Below are 22,330 nucleotides of genomic sequence, written 5' to 3'. Positions count from 1 at the left end.
TGGTAGCTTCGTTTTACTGGTAGTTTTCCTGCCTTTTCACTGGGAATGCTCACTACCTTCCTTATATAGGATCTGCAGAGAGAAAGGTGGTTTTAAATGTGGCTTAAAGAGCCTTGTGTGTCTAAACACGCAAGCTTTTCAGTGTGTTGCTAAAGTCACATCATAAGGCCCAGGCAGAAGACAAACCTCTGAATGCCACTGGGCAAAAACTCTCCTTCATCTCTTCAACAAAGACACGAGAAGCAGAGGATAAATCCCTCTCCCTTATACTGGCTGTGGCAGAATGGTCCAGTGTCACTGGTTTGTTCCATTTGCCGTTCTCCTTAGAGCATCCAGAATGATCTTTTTAAAATAATTAACTGAATCACAAACCATTCCTCCCCCACCCTCCAAATGGTTTCCGTTGCTTTTAGAATGAAATGCAGACCCCCTACAATGGCCTAGTTCCTGCCTACTTCTTTAAGCCTATCCATGATATTTTTGCTCAACTTTCTTTTTGTTTGGGACTATAGTCATTCCCATATCAGGGCCTTTGCAAATGCTGTTCTCACTACCTGAAATACTCCTCCCCATCCACTCACTCACCACATGACCAGCTCTGCTTCACTAAGTCAGATTTCCAGAAAGGAATTCCCTTGGCTGCCCAATCCAAAGTAATTCCCACCCTTGGCCATCTATCAACTCTCTATTACATCAATCTGCTTTATTTTCCTCAAAGCATGTATCACTTTTGTCTTGTTCATTGTCTAGTTCCCTGCTGGAATGCAAGAGCTATCAGAACAGAAACACTGTCTGTCTTGTTCACATCTCTATTGCCAGGAATAAAGCAAACATAGAGTGAGTGCACAATATTTGTTGAATGAATAAACAATGAATAATTGGATAAGTGAATGAAAAAAATGAATTTTTTAAACAAGGGGTTCATGGGCACCTGGACTTCAAGAAGTCCTTGAACTCTCTCAAATTACATGTAAAATTCTACCTACATGTGCTTTTCAGATAAGAGGTTCTACAGCTCATCAGATTCCCAAAGGGTCCATGATTCCCAAAAGTTTAGACAGACTGTGGCAGAGCCTATTAGTAACAGGACCCCTGATTTTTAGTTGATCACAGAGCTGTCCTACATTTCCTGCCCTACATTTCCGGCCAATGTGACTACTTCTGTCAAAGGAGATGTGCAGAGAAGTGGTAAGTACCTCAAGTGCCTTAAAAGGAAAGAGTTATGCCCTTCTTCTTTCCTCCCTCCTTCCACTGGCTGTACTGTGGCTGTAAAGGCTGGAGCTCCAGCACCCATCTCTGACCATGAGGCAACCGTGGGAATTGAAGCTATACACAGCAGAGCAACAAAATAAAAGCCAGGGAACTAACACCATGGCCCTAACACTAACACCACCTAGCCCTGGACTATCTCCAGACTTCCTAAACAGAAGGAAAAAATAAATTTCTGTCTTATTTAATCTACTGTTATTTGGCAGAGGTGTGGTGGGTAGAGATGAGAGGGTATTACTTTCTACATGATTAATTATCCCACTCTTTGCAAAGTAGGAGAAGATGCTCCCAGAAGGGAATCGGTATGTTAATACAATACAAGCAGACATGGTCCAAGGTGCTACTGCCAATACTCACCTGTCCAGAAACAAAATTTGGTAAATTATAAGTGGGAAGAAATTAGAAAATAGATCTAAATGGTACAAGAGGAATTTCTTTCAATAAGCCTCAAACTTTTATACTTACTAGAAGGCAAAATCATGAATGCAAATAAGTCTTCTTTAATACGTTTTATTTACACTTCCACCATTAAAATGTACCTCTAATATATGAGGTACACTTCTCACAACAAAAAACCCTCTCTACAACTATTTTTTACAAAAATAATGAAGCCTACCTACACATATTTGTCTGCATTTCAACAATTATACTGTGTATTCTAGCTCATTTTTATTCAGGTCAACTTATAAACAAATGATGATATTTTTTGCTCTGTAAATGCACCCACATGGTGTCAAAATTTTAAATGATATTTTTACATATTGATTCTGCAGGTAACAATAAGAATTAATGACATCACCATACAAATTAGTATTATTAAAGTGTTCCAATCCTGTGTATTATTAGAAATAACTATCATAGTTAAATTAAATTATTGACCCACAACAATGCAAATGTCCAGGATTTATTGTGCATTATTTGTGTATGATAGATTGTTTAATAAATTTGTCCATAAAGACTTTAGTAATTTATTAATTGCAACCCAATCAATACAACCACAAATAGAGGACATTATTATTATTTACAAAGTAATGAGCCAATGGAAAAACAAGACCTCCTTGTTGATGTAAGGAATGATAAGAAGTAAAAGCAATCCAAATCTCTCTTCTGCCTGCCTCCACGCATACCTTGGGGTAAATTTCAGGAAGCTACACTCCATCTCCGTAGTATAGGTCATGGCTGAGATGAGAGTATGGAGAAAGAATCACAGTTCTATTACCTTGGGCAAATGACTTAACTTCTTTGATCTTTCCTTCTCCTCAGCCCTAAGTAGGGATAATACTAGTCCCTACCGGTAGTGATACTGTGAGCATTGAATGGGATAATTTCGCAGTGCCTGCCAAATAGTAAGCACTCATTAAATGTCAGTTACCATCATCCTCATTGTCATCATCACCATGTTCTTCTGTGCTCCTTTCTTAATCGGATATGATGAACTCAAGAGATTTCTTGAAACTTGTTTTACTTCATAAATCCATGAGGGTAGCGTCACCATTCTGTCCTCCTTTCTATCTCCCAGAGCCCCCAGTGGTACATTGAATGCAGTGCTGTCCTCATGCATGTGGACTGAGTGCGGGTGGAAAGGTATGGCTTTATACTTAGATGGACACACAGCTTACCGTTTTCTGAGCCTGTATCACCATCCCCATTCTAATAACATGGGAATTTAAATGGCTCAAAAACAAGAAATGCCTCTTACCTCAATACCAGTAGGCACAGCCCATATTATGCTAAATGCCACTCTGGGTCCTTCCCAGAAAACACTGGCAGCAGCCAAGTTCCCAGAGGCAGTCTGCACCCAATAGATAAGATGAGGCAAAGAAAATTGCACCAGACGAGACAGATGACCTTGCTGGCTTGCGTTTAGCTAACAGTAAGCATGGCTATCACTTACTGATCACTTACTATGTTCCAGGCACTGTTCTGAGCACTTTGTACAGATTCTCTCATCTAATTCTTGTGACAAATTATACAAGAGAGTCACCATTATTATTCTCTCTTTACAGTTGTGGACATTCAGAGGATTTAAATAGCTTGCCTAAAGTCAAGCATGCTAGAAAATTGCAGACCTTGGCTTCATACCCAGACGACCTGGCTAAAACCTATTTCTCAGAACACTATATTGTGATGTTCTAGGAAGTTGTTCTAAGCATTTAAACATGCATGCATCCTACCATCTTCTGCCAGAGGCCTCTGATGGCAGTTTACACAGGCAACCCATACAAGGTTCATTAAGATCTCAGAATGCCAGATGCACAGGGATTCAAATCCCAGGTCTGACCCTTACCAGCTTGATCTCTCTGACTCATTTTTCTCATCTGTAAAATGGGGATGACAATGGGGCTTCTTTCACAGGCTTGTGAGGATTAAATGAGATGTTTGAATAAAGTGTTCAGCACACTGCAGGGCACATAGTAAGCGCCCAGTATATAATAATTATGTGGATTCATTATTCTCTCCCTCCGTTAGAGATACATTAACTAAAAATAAAAATAGAGCCCTGTAACTTATCATATTCAGCCTTGAAACCCTCCTCCTCACATCTGGATGATAAAATGTAATTCTTATGAAAAAAGATAATTTTTCAGCACGATGTTCCCTATCTGCAATTACATCAAAATCACATTAATTGAGCTATAACACTGTCAGGCTCAGCAGCTGGAAAGCGCATCCATACATTCTAAAGAGAAGGCCATTAATTCAGCTCTCTACAGCGCGGCAATGAAATTGGGATGTCCGTTCTCCAGCATGATTTACTGTCTTTCAAGCTGCTTAAGTGGGAACCTCTACAAAAAGATTTAAGTTAAGTGACTCTTGTGCTGCTCTGAAGCTCATTTATTATTGAATTAAGTTTTCATTTCGTTTAAAGGGAATAAAGAAATATAGTTTTATTTGAAACAAGGTAAAACATTTAAAAGAAATCGGCTATTATGATCTTGGAAGCCAGTTTATATATCTGCAAATGATCTCACTCTGCTTATGCTCTGCTGAAAAGCCAAATTTAAACTCATAAATATTACTAATATGCATATAATTTGAGACTTTTGCATGAGAGCTCATCCTTACTTTTCATACTTTATCATTCCTCTCTTAAAAAAAAATTTTTTTTAATCCAAGGCAGTTAGGGAATGGGCTAGAGAAAACCCAGGCAGAAATAAACATGCATTTTCGAAAAGTCTACATCTTCTTTATGACATGGAGGGAAACACTGGGGGAGAAGAGAAAAGCAGGGAGATACATGTTATAGGTTATCAGCATGTGGCAGAAAAATCAAGGTATGGTAGACACATAGCATTAAAAGATTTACAGCATCTTGGTCCACAGATGAATTGCATGTGGCAGGCAAATAGAGAATAATTCTCTACTAGTGGAGGAAGCACAACTTCAGTGCCTAAATTATCAGCCTTTACATTAGCCACTGGACAACAGAGCCCCTTTAGAATTAGTAATCCTCTCTGTCCACTGTCTTGATAAAAGACACGGTATATGTTTCCTCTTCCAAATCTCATGCCAAACCGCCAAGAGTAATATTCCCTGTATGAAGAAGTCCTTAAAGTACTAAGCACTTCTGAACAAACTATATTTTTAAAAAATCCGCTAGGACCCCTATAATGGTGTCATTTACACTCCAGTCACATGTGTCTACAGCACAAGACCCTTCATAATTAGGTATATACACTATACCAGCTCACTGCCTAATTAGCAAATTATGTTGAAAATAGCATCCTGCTAATTAACAGTTATTATGGCATTTCTGAAGCTGAGGCTTTAATTATCACCAAACCTAATGCTTGTGTACAGAGAAAAAAAGAGCCCCCCCTTTTTTAAATGATCAATAAGTGCAAGAGATTATTATAAGGCAAATCTGCTGACAGCTGATTAATTTGTTTGATGCAAAGTTGCTGCGTGTTTCATATTATTTTATCGGAGTTGCAGGAAAAAGGTACATAATTTGGTTTCATTAGCAACCTCTGCGATTTATCACTAGAAAATGCACCCCCCCCCTTTTTTTTGTTGTTTGTTCAATTCCCTCTGTGTTTTTGCCTGTACCAGCATCAAAGTCAAGAGCAGGAAGTTTTAATTAAGTGACACTAATGAGGTCGTTGAAAATGATACTTCAGCAATTCAGCATGCTGTTAAATGTGTTTATTCTATAATGTCATCAAAGGTGATTGTTTTCCCTTGTAATAGATAAAATTCATTACCATAAGCATTGTACTTCTGAGTGTTAGAAATCCGAAATGCAAGTTAGTCAGGTGGATCTGTTACATTTCTTTTCTTTCTCTGCCAATTCAAATTACTGGACCTAAAACAAAACTTTAGCAAACAAGGCTCACTCTGCTTTATTTTCTTTAAGTCTTCCCTGTTTGGTAATTAGCAGACCTTGCCAGTGAGAAAGGAAACAAAAATGAGCATGCAAATGACTAATCAAGGAATGCTGGAATCAAAGGGAGTGATGAGGGAGAGAAGGATGTTCCTCTGAGCCTGGCCATTGTGTCTCTGGGCCCTGCTGTTCTGCCTGCCCAAAGCTGTGCACCTCCTGGTTGCATGCCTAAGTAGCCCCACCGCCAGCAGCAAAGGCACTGCTCTATGATTCAGCATTTGATTTGAAATGAGGACATTTTGGATACTTTTTCCTTTAAAATGGTTCCAGCCTTCCAAACACAATTATGGTTGTATGACCCATTTTGGGAAATTAATTATCACATTGTGAATTTCCACACTTCCTAAGAAACTGAAAATGATTTTTCACATTTCTGAGAGATTTGGGGGAGGGAGGAGAGCAATAAAAGTACTCCATTTTACAGACAAGGCAAACTGAGCAAGATAATTTATCCCAAGTCAGAGGGAGAGCAGGCAGATTTATCCCTGTTCCTCTGCTTCTCATCAAGTCATACCACCTCTGTAATTCAAAACATTCACTCTTGATTGTCTTAGGTTCCTCAATAGCCCATTTTCATATCTTGGACAAATTTATAAGTTCTAAAATGTTCCTACAACAACCCGTTTTTCTTGGAGTGAGACCCTCACTAATGACAAAGTCTTCATCAAACTAACAGGTCTTGTATCTTACCTGGATTTGGACAACAGTGATTATCTCCAACACGAAGCTTACCATTTCTAGAGTTTATTTGTTTTTAATGCCAAGGGAAAAACCCATTCTGACCCACCATTTTTCATTACTTACAGCAGAAGCTATTCTTCCAACAACAGTGATGCTAATTTATAGCAAACTGAACAGACTCTGCACTTCTTTACTGACTGCCCAGCCACAGATCAAGACAAACAGGTGTTTGAGGGACATTTAACTATCATGACTAAGAAATGAAAGTTGCTTTGCCTCCTCACTGTATCCCCAGTTAGGGCTGGTTTGATCCTTGGGCAAGGGAATGAAGTAGGCGACCTTGTGGAATTTTTCAGGGCACTCTCAAAGACTGAACTATTAGCCAATTCCCTAAAACATCTCAGGAAAATTAAATATTCAGTATTGTGAAGCAAATCAGACTTTGACTTAACTTGTCATTTGTCAACCAGTTAGCTGCAGAGGAAGCCCAGAATGCTCTGGTATTACAGAGAAGTACAAGAGGTCACCAGCTTTTTATTGAAGGACTAAACACAGGAAAAACATTAGAATGACTCAGAAGTCATTTCACCACCAAGAAGGTGGTAAAGAAAGTTCTAATTCCCTATCTAATGTGAATTAATGAAATGCAAGAACATACATTCAATAGGCTTAGGGGCACCCATAATAATCTAAATGGGTGCAAAGTGTTGGGGCCTTTCATAGAATCAAGAGATCCTTATCTGTGAATTAAGGAAAGGATGTTTCTGGAAGAACCACAATGCTTTACCAATTTTGATTTATTTTCTGGAATTTAAACTTCTGCTTCTCTTTGTGGTTTCCCCCCTTAACTTTAGCAATCCTCCAGATGCTCCTTAATAAAATGGCAAAGATAAATGATAGCGTTCAGTGCCAGGGAGGGTACAGTGAGGTGAGCGCACTCGCCCACGGAGGGGTGGGGGCAGCAGATGCTGGCACAGCCTCTCTGGAAAGCACTTTGGTATTGCATTATGAGTTTAAAAACATTCATATCCTTTGATCCCATAATTGTACCTCTAGGAATCTATCATAAGGAAATCAGAGATACTCACCAAGGCATTATTTATAATAATGAAAAATTTTAAACTTAAATATCTAACATTGGTAGATTGATTAAATAAATGATCTATCCCACTGATGTAATATTTTGCAGTCATCAAAAAATATATTCAAGGAATACATGTTAATAAAAATAACAGCAACAAAGAAGGCTAAAGATGTAACTTAGGCATTTTATATATAATATATGTAAATATATGGAGTAGATCTATATCCCCACAAATATATATGTATAATACATATAAATATATGGAGTAGATATGTATCCCCACATTTATATATTTCAATACATCTATTGAAGCATTAAAAATGAGCAGAAAAGAGATACCAAATGCAGACAGTGGTTATCTGTGGAAGATGGAATAGAAGGTAATCTAAATGTTTGCCTTCATACTATGTAAAAACTATTCATTTAAAAATATCTGGAGCACCTGGGTGGCTCAGTTGGTTAAGCAACTGACTTTTGGTCTCAGCTCAGGTCATGATCTCACAGTTCATGAGTTCAGGCTCTACACTGACAGTGTAGAGCCTGCTTGGGATTCTCTGTCTCTCTCCCTGTCTGCCCCTTCCCTGCTCTCTCTCTATCTCTAAATTGATTATTAATTCATTAATTAAAATTGTAGAGTCATTCAATAATACGTCATCTTTAGAATGCATACCGTTAGCATTAGGAATTTATTTCATGGTATAATTTATAATTCTATATAATTTATAACATAAGCAGTCCAAACATTTTTTCTCTATTAACTTCATGGTTTTCAGCTCTGTGAAGCTCAGAGAATATTGAAATGCTGACAATTACTATTCCAGGGCTCTCAGTACAGCACTCGCAGAACAGGCCTTTAAAAGACACCCTCACATTTCAAAATCATAGTGGTGATCTCAGTTCATATAGTTTCCTACTGATTCATGTGAGGCAAGAATGCAATGTATGAAGTCTCAAATGGTTTCTTAGCACTATCTGGGATCTTCATCGATGGATATTTTCCTTAAAGATTTCATTACTAATTTCACAGAGTTACGGACACTCTTGTCTCAGGTTCCTTGGAACTTCTGAAGCCACTTTTCAGTTAGGGAAAACAAGTTTGCAGCGGGCTTAGGACTTACAGAGCCAAGGCTTCATTTCTGAGGGTCTTTCGTTGCTGATGTTGCTCTGCTGCTGGTTTGTGGTTCGTTTGTTTGTTTGTTTCTGAATCAGTGAGAAACTAACAATATATACATACTGGGTATCCTTTAAATTTTGAAAAGTAAAAATTCAAGGCACAGAAGAGAAATTTAATTTGGCATTTAATTAATCTTTTTCACCAAGACGGTTTTCTAAAGGAATGTTTGGAAATGTTTTTCACCAGGAAGAAAGTGGGGTGAATCCAGCTCCAAGTGGAAAACTTACAACAATAGGCAGTCATCATCCTTCTAAAGAATAACATAATTACAACAGAAATGAAGACGCGGAAAGAGATGCCCAACAAGCTACCTTGTCAGCTCAAGATGAGGGAATCAATAAATTGTTTGCCTAACATTTCCCAGTCACATTCTTAATACAACTGGATTTACTTGGGCTTTTGAGATACTCAGAAAAATAATATAGATTTCTCTCTACTGAAGAGTAAATAAAATAAATTGACCCTACTTACCAGAGGATTCATGGATTGTTTGTTTGTTTGTCTTCACCTTTTCAAAGGCATGAGCTACAGAAAGAGAGCTGAGAACAGAAAAAGACCTAGGTCTGCATCTTTGTCCTGTTGCTTATTTGTCACTTTAAGCATGTGATTTAAACCTCTCTGAACCAGTGGATCCTTACCTGGGCATGGTGTTTCTCAAAAGTGTGTGGAAAAGCTAAATAACCTAACACATAGGTGGAGAAATAGTAAGTGCTCGCTATCTTTGGACTATTTTTTTAACTTTAAGGTAAACACACAAAAACAAAAATATTGGATTTGCACATGCCCTAAAAGGAAAGAACCTGAATGAATACATTTGGAGCATAGATCTTTTAAGAAACACAGTACCTCCTTTGCTTTCTACCTACATACAGGGGCAATCTGTCGCAATGTCACAGTTTTAAACTCTTTTTGTGTTTTGCTCTTTTACTGAATCATAAAAGAAAAAAAATATTTTCCCTTCTTCAGTGTCTATCATGCTGATGAAAACAGGATATCCAAACCATAATATGGGACCACAGGAAGATTTCACCATGTCTAGCACAGACTGAGTGTGTATATCTTATGATTGCCAAGCGATGAGGCTGACACATACCCTCCTTGTGGAAGCTGAATCACACTTGAGAACCATGTGTCATTTACGTGCCTTCCTTCCATCTCCACAATGCCATTGGCAGCCATACACACAGGAATAGCCCTCCCATTGCCAGACTATATTGGCTCCTTAAGTTCACCTGGAAGATGAGATACCACCTTATTTTGTAGAGATATGAAGGGAGGTCAATGAGAAGACAGAGGGAACTAGTAGCTTCCAGAGTAAAAGATCCTGGGATTCTCCCTTTCCTTCCTCTTTACTCAACTCTGAAGTTCAAAGGTCTTCAAATAAGTCATTCAAATTCCAACTCTCAGACAAGCCCTGAAATGGGCAGTTCTAAATAGCTGGACAGAGTGCACATTCTGGCATGGTACTTGAATTCAAATCTCTGCAAGTTACTTAATCTCTCAGAGCCCCAGTGTCCTTAGTGCTTGTTGTCAAGATGAAATGAGATAATGCATGAAGAGTGTTTAGCACAGTGCCTGACACATAGTGTCTATTAAATGTCATTGCTAGAGGAGGCAAAAGCAAAAATTACACTGGCCCTGAGCTAAATGTTATATGTATATAACCATACACCTAACAAATCTACAAAGTAGACCTTATCATTATGCCCATTGTACAGAAGTGGAAACAGACTCATAGAGGCTAATTTGCCCAAGACTCAATAAGAAAGGGGTAGAGCTGGGATGAAACCCAGGAAGGCTGGCTCCACAGCCTGAGATGTTAATGGCTACCCTATATTGTGTGATCTATTACACTAAAAATCTGCCCACTCTATTAAAAAGAAAAACTGACACTAGTGTTTACCTTGAGAAATTATGGGCCCAGTTTTTGCCTGGCCTCTAAAAATGCACCTGGGTAGGTACATGCCCTTCATCCAGCTCCCTGACCCTCATCCTACTCCTCTGCCCAAGAGAGAAGGGGTTTGCCAGAAGGAACTTGAAGCCAGCAGCTGGTAGGAGGCCATGCTCTGAGGACACAGTTAAGGTGAACACAAAGAGCACAGCCCATGGCACCAAGGAACTGAGGACACATTCCAGAGACATGATACAAATGTGCTTGCTGCATCACAGCCACCCCACTTGCCCACTGAGCCTCCCGGGAGCCAGGGGCACAGGTGTTGCTGTCCCACTCCCAGATTAGCATTAGCAAACCCAGGGCGGGCCAGCTGGTAGAACATCCAATATCCACTGCTGCAGGCTCTTGCTACACACACACACACACACACACACACACAGAGTTACACAGAAAGAGTAAGCAGAAAAAAACTAGATCCATCCCCCCAAAAGAGAAGGGGCAGCACACACAAAAAGGCAAAATTATACTGTTATTTTCTCCCCTTTAATGACTGTTGAAAATGATCACACACTCCATCACTATAATTAGTCATTTTTTGGTTAAACTACACTTATGCAACAGAATTGCTCTCACCCCCAAAAGTATAAAATGTCCCACGAGTGGTGGCCATGTATTCATTTAAACAAATGTGTAATGAACACCTACTATGTGCTGATATATGAAACAATATCAACATAACACCAAATACTCAGAGGTTTTCTAAACATGCAGATGTTTCATGTTTCATTTTTATTCAGCTCTCTTTGCCTGGATGGCCATTTTCTTCTGCCCCCAGTAGGATGTGGTCAAATAGATGGAGTGATTGAATGTACACGATGCTACTGGATTCTTAAACAAAGAGAGAGAAGCCTGATTTTGCACCCTCTGCCCAGCACCACCAATAATCAAAATGTATCTGTGTGTGCTCCTAGGTTGTCTGACAGTACAAAATGTTTTACTGATCCTATTCTTGCCTTTTGTCAATACCAGCAAAGGGAAGGTGACATGGGGTATAGCATGAAAATGGTCTTTCATTGGCTACCTTGTGAGCCATCTTTCCAGCCTCCATTTCTCATCCCAGCTGATCATGAATGGACGGTCGATATATACAGCACAGCAGATGAGAGAATAGACATGAGGTGAAGCATCCCAGTTCAACTTCAGCTCTACGACCTACCACCTGTGTGACTTTAGGTCTCAGGTTGCGTTAGACCCTTCAGACTTGGGTTTCCTCCTCGGTAAATGGGGATAATAATAGTACCCAAAGTTATTGCAAAGAGTTAGTGAGACACACATATAAAATGCTGAGCACACTGTCTGGCACATACACTCGCTCCACACAAATATTCCTGGGCACCTACCGCATCGAAGGCACATGCTAGGCATCATGGGGGACACCCACATACCCAGACAAATCAGACAGTGATCCTTTCAGCAGGCGTGAAATCCCAATCCACAAGGGGAATGGTGATCTATTCCAAGTCACTCCTGCGCCACGATCCCCCAAACACATTTCCACTCCAGCATCTGTCTATGGTTTTGCATGGCTTCCTCTTCTGGACTAGAAACTCCTTGAGGGCAAGAATTTTGTCTTGGTGTTTTAGTCTTATTGCCTTTCCATGTACCCCAAGGTGCATCATAGTATCATGAACAGAATGGGCACTAGATAAATGTTTGCCGAATGGGGGAGCGAACAAAATACAGAACAGGAAGTACCACAAACGCAGGCACTACAAAAGTGCTATGAAAATTCATAGGAAGGGGAGATGACTTTTATCTGGCTATAGCAAGGTGGGGGTGGGGAGGATGATCAAAGAAAAGTGTCACAGGGGAGTGAACCCGAAAGCGTGGCCTTGGAGACGCTTGGAGAAAGGCTGGATTAGTGAGGCCAATGGAGGAGGGTCAACCTGCTCCCCGTGGCCTAAATTTATGCCTCCTCTGCCCCCAATAGTACAGTGAAGTGCACGTGCATGATTATCAGAAGACTGGGGTTGCGTGGGGCTGGGATTGTCCTTGGATTCAAATTCATTTTTCTCTGAAGTGTCCAGAGTCCTATCATACATACGGGGTTTACATCAGCTCTGTCTTTCTAAAAGATTTTTATTTTCCACCCAAGCTGGTTTAGCATCATTGAGAAGGTCTTCCATATAAAAGATTAATAAATAATATGGTTAGGAAGCCTAGGATTCATTCTGGGCCCTTCAGTACCCCTGAAAGAAATAGGCAAATTGGACAGAAATCAAAGAAGGGAAGCCACGAGGATTAAAGAGAACAGCAGCGGGAGCTACTTATAAGGGTTCCCGCAGCACCAGCCAGGAATAAGCAAAGCTCAGGGAGGACAAAAAGGCCTGAGGATCAAATGCTCTCCCTGAGCAAGGGTGTAGGCACACCGATGAAGGGAAAGAATTGCTCGGGGTCACGCAAAGGGGTAGAGCAGAGAGGAATGGGATGTAATTACAGAAAGGAAAACTTGGGCTGAATATCAGGGCAACCTTCTTAAGCACGGGCTCAATTCGAGTGCGGAATGGCTTCCCAAGGGAGGCAGTGGAAGCCCCATCGCTTGAGGTGCATAAAGCCACTGGACAAAGAGCTGAGAAAGAGAGTGTGAGGAACAATCTGCCTGCACAGGGGGTGGGACAGGTGACCTCACAGGGCCGCACGGCTCCGCACTTCAATGACACGTCAAGATATATTTCATCAGGCACCCACTGGCGAAAGCCTAAAGCATTGTCCCCCCACACACACCCTTGGCCATTGTGCTTTCTCAATACGCCACTCAAGAAACATTCCCATTCACTTCAAGAGACCCTCCATGGCTCCTTGCTGCCAGCAAGAGCCGTGAGAATAATATCTCACATTGGACCCTGCGTGTTCACACTTTAAGGCAAAACACGGCTTTGAAGGAGGAATTTTAACTCTGGCTCCAGTGCCTTAGTCTTTGCTCCTAGAACTGGGATATTTTTATTTTGTTTTGTGTAACACCCTTTCGAAATCAATAGAAACTCCTTATCCTTATTATAGGATCCTGAATGGCCAACATAAAATTGTGATATTTTCATATAGTCCCCAAATTGATTAAATGGCTCCATTTTCTTCCATGGGAGAGTCCAATATTTCTAACATGGACCATAGTATCCACAATGACCTCTGCGGCCTCACCTTTCCCCTTCCTGCCCTTCCTCTCCCCTCCCCTCTGCCACACCATTATGTGCCTTTTAGAGTTTCCCAAACAACTTGTATTCTCTCCTCCTCCAGGACCCTGTCCCTGCTGATCACTCTCTCCCAAACATTCTCATGCTCTCCCTATCTTCATCGTTGTACTCACCAGCTCAGGCTGCCATTACAAAATACCACAGTTTAGGGTGGATTAAACAAAAGAAATCTATTCCTCACAGTTCTGGAAGCTGGGAAGTCCAAGATCAGGGTGCCAGCACAGTTGGGTTCTGGTGACTGGCTGGTTGCCTTCTTACTTATCCTCACGTGGCTGACAGAGAGCAAGCTCTGGTCTCTCTTTTTTATAAGGGCACTAATCCCATCATGGAGGCTTCACCCTCATGACTTCATCTAAATCTAATCACTTCCCAAAGGCCCCACTTCCTAATACCATCACACGGGCAATTAGGGCTTCAAAATATGAATTTGGGGGAGACACAAACATTCAGTCCCTAATATTCTACTGCTCCTCTTCCTTCAGGACACAGACTTATGTTAGCTTCAGTAAGTCTTTCCTGATTTGGCAAAGACTGGGCTGGCATCTAAGGCAACCCAGACTTCACTAGGTCATTTAATACAACATGTGTTCACTTGTTCTACTTTCTCACCAGTCCACAGGCGTACAGAAACTGTGCCCATCTTATTCTCTGCTAGAACTCTGAAACCTGGCACACAGGGTGTTCCTTTATGCAATAAATGAATCAAGAGGGAGCACATTAAATGGGGTCCATGAGCACCTGATGCTCCTTACAGACTCAATGCATGCTTGAGTGCTTAACATGGGCAGGACAAGGGCTGGGTCTTCTGGGGAACGCAAAGATGAACTAGAACCTAATCCTCAAAGGCTTAAGGCTAGACAGGGAGAGAAGATACACATACATAACCTGACCCTAAGGTACAAAGCTAAATTTGCCGTGAGACATAGTGTTATGGAAATTCAGAGGCAGGACACACATTTCCAGCTGGGTTGGGAGTAGGGAGTTAGGAAGACTTCCTAGGAGAGGCTGGTAGAACATGAGATGTGGAGATGACACCCGGGAAGTGAGTGTACCACAAAGAGAGACCAGAATAAGCAAAGGCACAGAAGCTGGAAATCTCCGGTACCTTTGGCTCAATAATAGAATTAAACTAAAATTCAATTCTAGGGAAGCTACCTTGGTCACAAGTAACCAGAATATAAAGCTTCAACCATATTACATACACAAAGGAGTGATACAATCCGACTTCACTCTGTGGTATGTGATTTGGTGGGAAGTGGACATTTGTGCTACAATTTGTGAGAAAACCTATAGTCTTCTACTTTCCAAACTCCCAACCAGTGAGCAGTTAGTACTCTTAGAGGGTCAAATATGTCTTCTCTCCTAGGTGGGGGAAGGCTATAGAGCAACCTCTTGCCTCAGAAATCATCTAACAAATCATTGTAGTGGAAATCTGTCCTTAGAGCTTTGGAGCCCAGGATCCTGCATAGGAACACAGCAACCAAGTTAACATAAGCCCTGGCTTTATGAAGTCTGAATATTCTAATCTGGAATTCTGAAAGAGTCTCAGAGAATTTGTTGGCAAGCCCTCTTATCACTTTCCTCATTAAGGACTTTGCCCAGGGGCTTCTTTAGTCCCCATCCAACTTCTAGCCCTCATGCTTCATTTACCTGGAGGACCGCTGTAGCGCCTGACCTTGCCCTGATGCATTCTGGGAGGGCTTCCTTTGTCCCCACTTCTATTTAGCATTACTGTCAGCTGCACCTTTGCTGGTGAGAGAGCCGCACAGCAACCAGCCAAACGGTAATGTAGGGATGGCACCTGCAAATAGCTTCACCTGGAAGAAGAGAGACTTGGAGACTATGCCTGGGATGTTTAGTCAGCCTACACACCTGGTGAAACCCAAAGGGGAGGATTTGCCAAAGAAAGAGAGGTCCCACATGAGATGGGAGTAAGTTGAGGGAGGAATGATAACTGGGACAGCATCAATTGCCATTTGCATAACTACAGGATTCCAGGCCATTCAAATACATTTCCCTCTAATCCTCTGAAGTTCAAGTAAGATTAGCCCAATGTGAAAGCCCAGGGAAAAAAAAAGCATAGAGAGGCAAAAGACTTCCCCAAAGCCAGACATCTGACAAGTGATGGAGCTGGGATTTGAACCGAGGTTTTTATGATTCCAGAGCCCAGGATCTCAACCATTTTGCTCTGCCATTTGGTTGCTGTTTTTCTTGGAATAATCTTGGGGAGACAAGGAGGATAGACAGGCTGTTTATTAGCAAGGTACCCTTTTTCCAGCCTTTTTATAAGGGTGGAAGATGAATTAAACCCTTCTCACACAGCTAGTCTTCGGCCCCCCACCAGTCAAATGGACTCTGACAGGAAGTGGATCCCTAGTCAAGGGTGCTTCCCTGTGGACCAACACAGGTATAAAACCACTCTGGATGAAAGGATGGCCTATGGATGAGTTGAAACCAATTATTATTATAATAATTATCCATGTAACATTTAGGCAGGAGGTAGCTCCTGACAGTTTCTTCTGAGAAGTTATGTCTGTCTGACTGAGCAGAGTTTAATTGAAAATGTCAACCACCTCAAAGATCATTAAGGTGAAGCTCTTAGCCTCAAGAAAAGACAAAACTGAAAACAATCATCTGTTGCTGCTTACAACCAGCTGTATTGGGGTGGACAGAAAACAAAACAGTGAACATATGGCACTTGGGGCTTTTTGTAAGCTATTCAAGCACCAAATCCTCAGGTTTGCTGTGAGGGAAAGAGATGAGCATTCTAAAACACACATTTTGGGAAGAATGATAATGTGAGGGGTTGGATCCATGCAATCAGGACTGAACAGGTCGCATCAGGAACACACACAAATGCAGTGAATCTCATTTAGAGAATGACTTCTTGAGGTGTTCTTCTTGGTTATTCTGACACAAAGCAACCAGTGAAACAGAACCACCTATAGTCCAAGCCTAATGATATTGTGAGTGGCTGAAGAGAATATTCATCTTGTCTTTCTGTCCCGTTCCCCCACACATATGCACACTCTGTGCACACAAATACACACACTTGTGCACATATGCACACATACATCATCAGGGGTTGCCACTCAATGATACAAACTCAGCCAAGGATCCTAAGATACACTAAGGGTCTGGGAGCCTTGGTATATTTGTAAACAGTTTCTGGCTGATATTCCTTTACTACTTTTTGAAGTAACAAAAAACATGTCACTCTCAGAGAAAAGATGCATTTTATAAACCTGGGATATTCTTTTTGCTACAAATACTGAAAACAAGAAAGGAAGAAGTGGTAAAATTCTGAAATTAACACATAGATCATTTAGGTGATGGTTCTGAAAAACTGTATTCCTTAAAATAAAATATATATATATATATATATATATATATATATATATATATATGGTACTACATAAAATGCTTTCTTCCCATTGTGAAGCAGTGTCCTTAGATATCACCAAATTTAGCATTGTGTCACTGTATTTTATAAAACCCCCATCTGGTGACACACAGGATACATCAAACATAAAATCAGGAACTAGTCATCAAAGGCTCTGTCTATGGAATCAGACGATGTGTGTTCAAACCCAGACTGTACCACTGACTAGTTGTGTAAACTTGGTCAACTTACTTTACCTCTTTAAGCCTCAGTAACTTCATTTGTAAATTGGAGATAAAAGCAATACCTAGAGCCCTCAGGGAAAAAGCACTTAGCACAGTGTTTGACACATGGAAGGCCCTCAAGTGGGAGTTGTGGCTAAGCTTCAGTGAGCATAGGTCTGCTCACCACTAGCTATCATGAATTTCAAACAGGTCTTCTAATTTCATATCCAAGGAAACTAGGAACCAGTGAAGGTTTCTGAAGGAGTATGGTAAAGAGGCCTGAAGGTATGATAAAGAGGCCTCTAAGGAAGCTGAGACCGTGGGGTTTGATATATCGTAAGGGAGAAATGCAGAATGCAGTGGCCACCTAGAAAGCCTCTGTGATGATCCAAGGCTAACTCCACTGGTCTCTGAATTAGAATGCTAGAAATGGCAAAAACAAGGAAAAAGGCTTTACAAGAATATCTTTCAAGAAGGAAGAGGAAGGAGAGGAAGGAGAAAAGGGGAGAGGAGAAAAAGAGAAAGAAAGGGAGGGAGGGAGCATGTGAAGAGGGAGAAAGGAAAGAAGGAAGGAAGCAAGGAAGGAAAGAAAGAACGGAGGGAGGGTGGGAGGGAAGGAGAGAAGAGTCTTGCTTTGTTTTGTTTTGTTTTGTTTTGTTTTGTTTTGTTTTGTTTTAGAAAAACCAAGAGTGGCCAAAACAACACGCAGACCCATCATCATTCTAACTAGACAGTATTTAGGGATACCTCAGGGCTGACTTCCAGAGTCTAAAAGTTTCCTGATGTCCATGCATTCAATTTATTCAGCAAGTCTTTACTGGGTACTCACTTATGTAGGCTCCATGCTAGGCTCTAAAAATACAGAAATGAAGAAAGACCACAAAACTGCTCTTTTGGAGGCTATAATCTAGATGTACAGATAGCTATAAAATAATAATAGAAATAATTCATTAATTCTCATTATGCTCTGTGTTGTAAGTGGCATCCTTGGTAAGATCCAAAGCCCTATGAAAAAGCTTCTAAACAGAACAGGTCCCTTACAGAATCTGAATATAAAACTTCCTACCTAACTTCCAGAATTAATCTGGCTTAATCAGGGGAGGCAAGCTGAGTGGATTTTACACAAAAAGAATGTTCATGCCTATTCTAAGTAGCAGCCTATAGGCCTGGGAAAGCTCTGAACCATCCTTGAAATCTCAGCTGAAATGGGAAACAGAAAGGGAGAGCAGAGGAAAGCCTGGAAGAGGGTGAGGGCAGGTGAGAGGGAAGCACTGGAATATTCTATACAGCACAACTGCTGTAAGTCATGGTCAATCAAGTCACTTAGAATCACTTCTCTAGTGATCTATAGAAAATAAGAAGATTAGACAAAGTCAGCAATAGAAAATACGTGACAGTCACCTTTTCTCTTCTCTCTTATGCAGGGAACAATGTTACTGCTTTGTCATGGCACTCCCTTCTTCCTATACTCCTCAACAAAGCACTGCAGGCAGCCACTTGCCATGGATTTGTATAAGCAGGAGAGAAAACTGATTTTAAGTTCATTCACTTATTAAGGTCCTTTCTAATCCATGCCGTGCCAATCCACAACTCTAGAGTATAGGGGGTAAGCAGAAGAATTGTAGCCAAAAAAAATTGTAAAGGATGAGTAACCATGCCAGAGCAAAGCTACACGTGAAAGCAAAATTGGAATGGGAATCATCTCCCTTGTAATTAGGAATGGGGGGGTGGGGGGTGGTGGTGAACAACAGAGATGTGGAGCAGCTTGTTTGAAAAGTCCCTCACTAGGGGCGCCTGGGTGGCTCAGTCTGTTAAGCGTCCAAGGTCGGCTCAGGTCATGATCTCCCAGTTAGTGGGTTTGAGCCCTACATCGGACTCTGTGCTAACAGCTCAGAGCCTGGAGCCTGCTTCGGATTCTGTGTCTCCCTCTCTGCCCCTCCCCTGCTTGCACTCTGTCTCTCTCTCTCTCAAAAATAAACATTAAAAAAATAATGTCCTTTGCTAAATAGATGAAGCATCCTTCCTCCATTAAAATCCAACCTGTGCCCTATAAAGCACTAGTTCTCTATTTTTCTCTAAAACTACAACATGAAAAATCATAGCATATGCTGAAGAACGTTCAATGATCCCTAAAGGAAATAAATCCTTCATTTCTAGAGGATGGGTGTGCTTCCTAAGAACTATTCAGGAGGCAAAAGGGACAGGCTGCCATGGGGAGCAGACATTCCAGTTTCCTATGATGGGGGTAGGGCAGGAGCATGTAGGGCAGTGTAAAACATCACCAGCATTCTCCCAGGGTGGAGCCCTCATTCCCGTCTTTGCTCAGGGTGATCTGGGTTCTTCTCACACATCTGCTCCTCTCTGTGATATCCGGGGAGGCCTGAGGGCAGACCAATGGCAGCTTCTGCTTAGCCAAAGGATAAGGAAACTGGCTTACTACAAGATATAAATAGAGCAACAAAGACCCCCATGGAAGAATATACATTGGAATGCTAAAAAAAAAAAAAAAAAAAAAAAAAAAGTATGCCACTGGAGCAGGGGCATTACACAAGTATACTGAATAAGGGCCAAAACTGCTTAAAATGGTTCTCAAAAATATAAGTCTTTCTGAGATTGCTCCTCGGGTATGTTATTTTTATCAATTCCACAGGGATTAAGCATGGCCTAGAATCCCAGCTTGAAAGGGAAGAGCAAATTTTGCACTACCTATCTCTCTGTATTCATCAGTACTCATCAGAAATCTGGATGTGGACACTCTTGACACTAAGAAGGCACAATTAAAGCCTGAGAGGAGGCCAGTCTCAGCTCCGCCAGAGCCAGATGGACCCTATGTGGTCTCCTTCCATCTCAAGCCCTGCCTGGCAGTCCTGCCTTTGACTGACATGTGACATTCTTGTCTTCATGGACAGAGTAGCCAACCTCTTGATGGTTATCGACATCAGAAAATGTCATGTCTGAATATGCTTCAGCCAGACCTTCCTCCCTCACTTCATTTCCTGCCTCCTGCCCCTCAGTTTATTTTAATTATACAATGAAAACTCTCAAGTACGGAATGGCTGCCTGCTATATCACACAAGCCCTTAATTGTACTCTGGAGTTGGATCGTGGCATTTTATCACCCTGCAATGGTAAAAGGCACATTTGCAACAGGAGTAGGTCATGGAATATTCTCTGGAAATGCCAATGGATTTCAAGACCCCTCCTTTTTTATACCAGACATTTGTGATTTCATCTGTGTGTACAGGAGAATAGTAACTTCAGCCCCTTTTATACCTTTTTCTCCTCTCCTTATAATCCTATACAATTCCCCCAACTTATTGATGAATATTAATATTCTAATACATAATCACTTGTCTCTAACTAATCCACAAAAGCAGTTGAATAGATTTAATTTGTATATTACCATAGATCCTATACCATGATTGCATGCAAGTTTATAATCCTTCTGGCTCTTTTAAAACATTTTCATCAGTAAGAAGACAAATAGCAATAGAGAAATTATGTTCAGGCTTCTCCAAAAACAGGCCATCTCAACAAGTAAGATAATTTCATGAAAGACAAAAAAGTGACCCATGCCCAATCTAGACATGACTGTCCAATCTAGGACTTTGATTCAAAAGACTATAGATGGCCCTCTTAACAAACACAGGCCTTACCCCATTGTGTGAATTCAGTAACTTCACTGAATGAGTCTTCTCAACCATTAATGTGCTCTAACTCAAACGCATCCTACCCATATCTAATCTTCATGCTTGAGCTCTTACATGTTGAATACTTATCCCCGAATTCACACTAAGAACAAATTCTCTTCTGGTAACCACCATTCCCTAGCTCAATCCAAACCTCCAGGAAGAAGGGTTCATGAGTTCACATGGTTTATAAGTCATGCTCCCCACAGCAGTATTTTGCACATGACAGATTAATGTTGTATCACTTTTGAACAATTCTCAGTGGTTTAATGGTGGTGCCTGTTCACAGATGTTTCCCTAATACTGAGAAGTAAAATGAAAGGCTTCAAGCTAGCTTCCATGAAGGCAGTGAGCTAAGGAGAAATGGATTACTGATGCTTTATTGATGCTTACCAATATTTTTCTATCTCCTGACCCAAAGGTGTCTTTAATACTCATGAACCTGACTTCTCTTGGCACTCCTGCCTACTTCCCTGGGATGTTATTCACTTCAGGACTTGGGAAGAAGCAAGTTTTATGTAACAACCCCATTCATTAATCCTTAGTGAATGAACTCAAGGTACTCGGTCAGGGCAAGCTAACGGCCCAGGGTCAGTAGCCAATGAAGAAGACCCAACCTGTTCTTCATACTGTCATTTCCCAACAAAACTCAGTCACTATCACAGTCCAATACATGTGCTGTAGTCTGGCTTTTATGGAACTGAAAAGGAGCTGACTCATATGGAAAGTGCCTAGCCAGTGTCTTGCAAAGAGAAGATACTTAATGAAAGTTATTTTGATGTCTTAAAAAAAATACAAGATATCTTAAGAAATTCAGATGTTGCTGAAATCGGTACTGACCTAAGGACCATGCAGAAAGTAGTAGAGGTATTTTCCCAGTGGCCTAGCAGACACCTTCAGGTACGACATCTTTGACTCCAAGAAAGGAAAATGTTACCAATGAATGATGTGAACTATCTGAAATCTCATCACGGCTGAATATCCTGGGAGTGTGTGGTGTTTATTTTGTGGAATTTGCCCCAAAGTCCCCTTCCGGACCACTCTAACTCATGGGCACTCCCACCCTGACTCCCCCTATCCTGAGGTAGAAAGCAGGCAGGTGTGATATCCAACTGGGGAGACCAAGACGAGGGTACCTGGCTCCAGGCAACTGGTGCCATGTGGGAATGGCAGCCCCATGTTGCTAGACCTTCTGACTTTTCAAGAGAAGATGGAGATTTGGATTTTTATATAAATCTCCCAATTTTTAAATATGAGTTCAAACTTGAAAAGAGAAAAATAAAAGCCAACAAAGCATA

At 41.1% G+C, this 22,330-nt stretch overlaps 1 protein-coding gene and 1 long non-coding RNA gene across 7 annotated transcripts in view; one reads left to right on the top strand and one right to left on the bottom strand.

Moving 5' to 3' along the window:
* EBF1 (EBF transcription factor 1) overlaps nt 1-22,330 on the bottom strand; it is a 389,138-nt gene that overhangs the window by 222,144 nt on the left and 144,664 nt on the right. The window lies entirely within an intron of this gene.
* Nucleotides 15,286-18,887, top strand: LOC122240497. The gene is made up of 2 exons (XR_006220308.1): nt 15,286-15,520; nt 18,768-18,887. It is a non-coding gene; the product is annotated as an uncharacterized LOC122240497 (long non-coding RNA).

The sequence above is a fragment of the Panthera tigris genome, chromosome A1 (assembly GCF_018350195.1).
Source record: "Panthera tigris isolate Pti1 chromosome A1, P.tigris_Pti1_mat1.1, whole genome shotgun sequence".
Classification (NCBI taxonomy): Eukaryota; Metazoa; Chordata; class Mammalia; order Carnivora; family Felidae; genus Panthera; species Panthera tigris.
The sequence above is the reverse complement of the archived record's forward strand: the minus strand, read 5'-3'. Positions and strand labels throughout refer to the sequence as shown.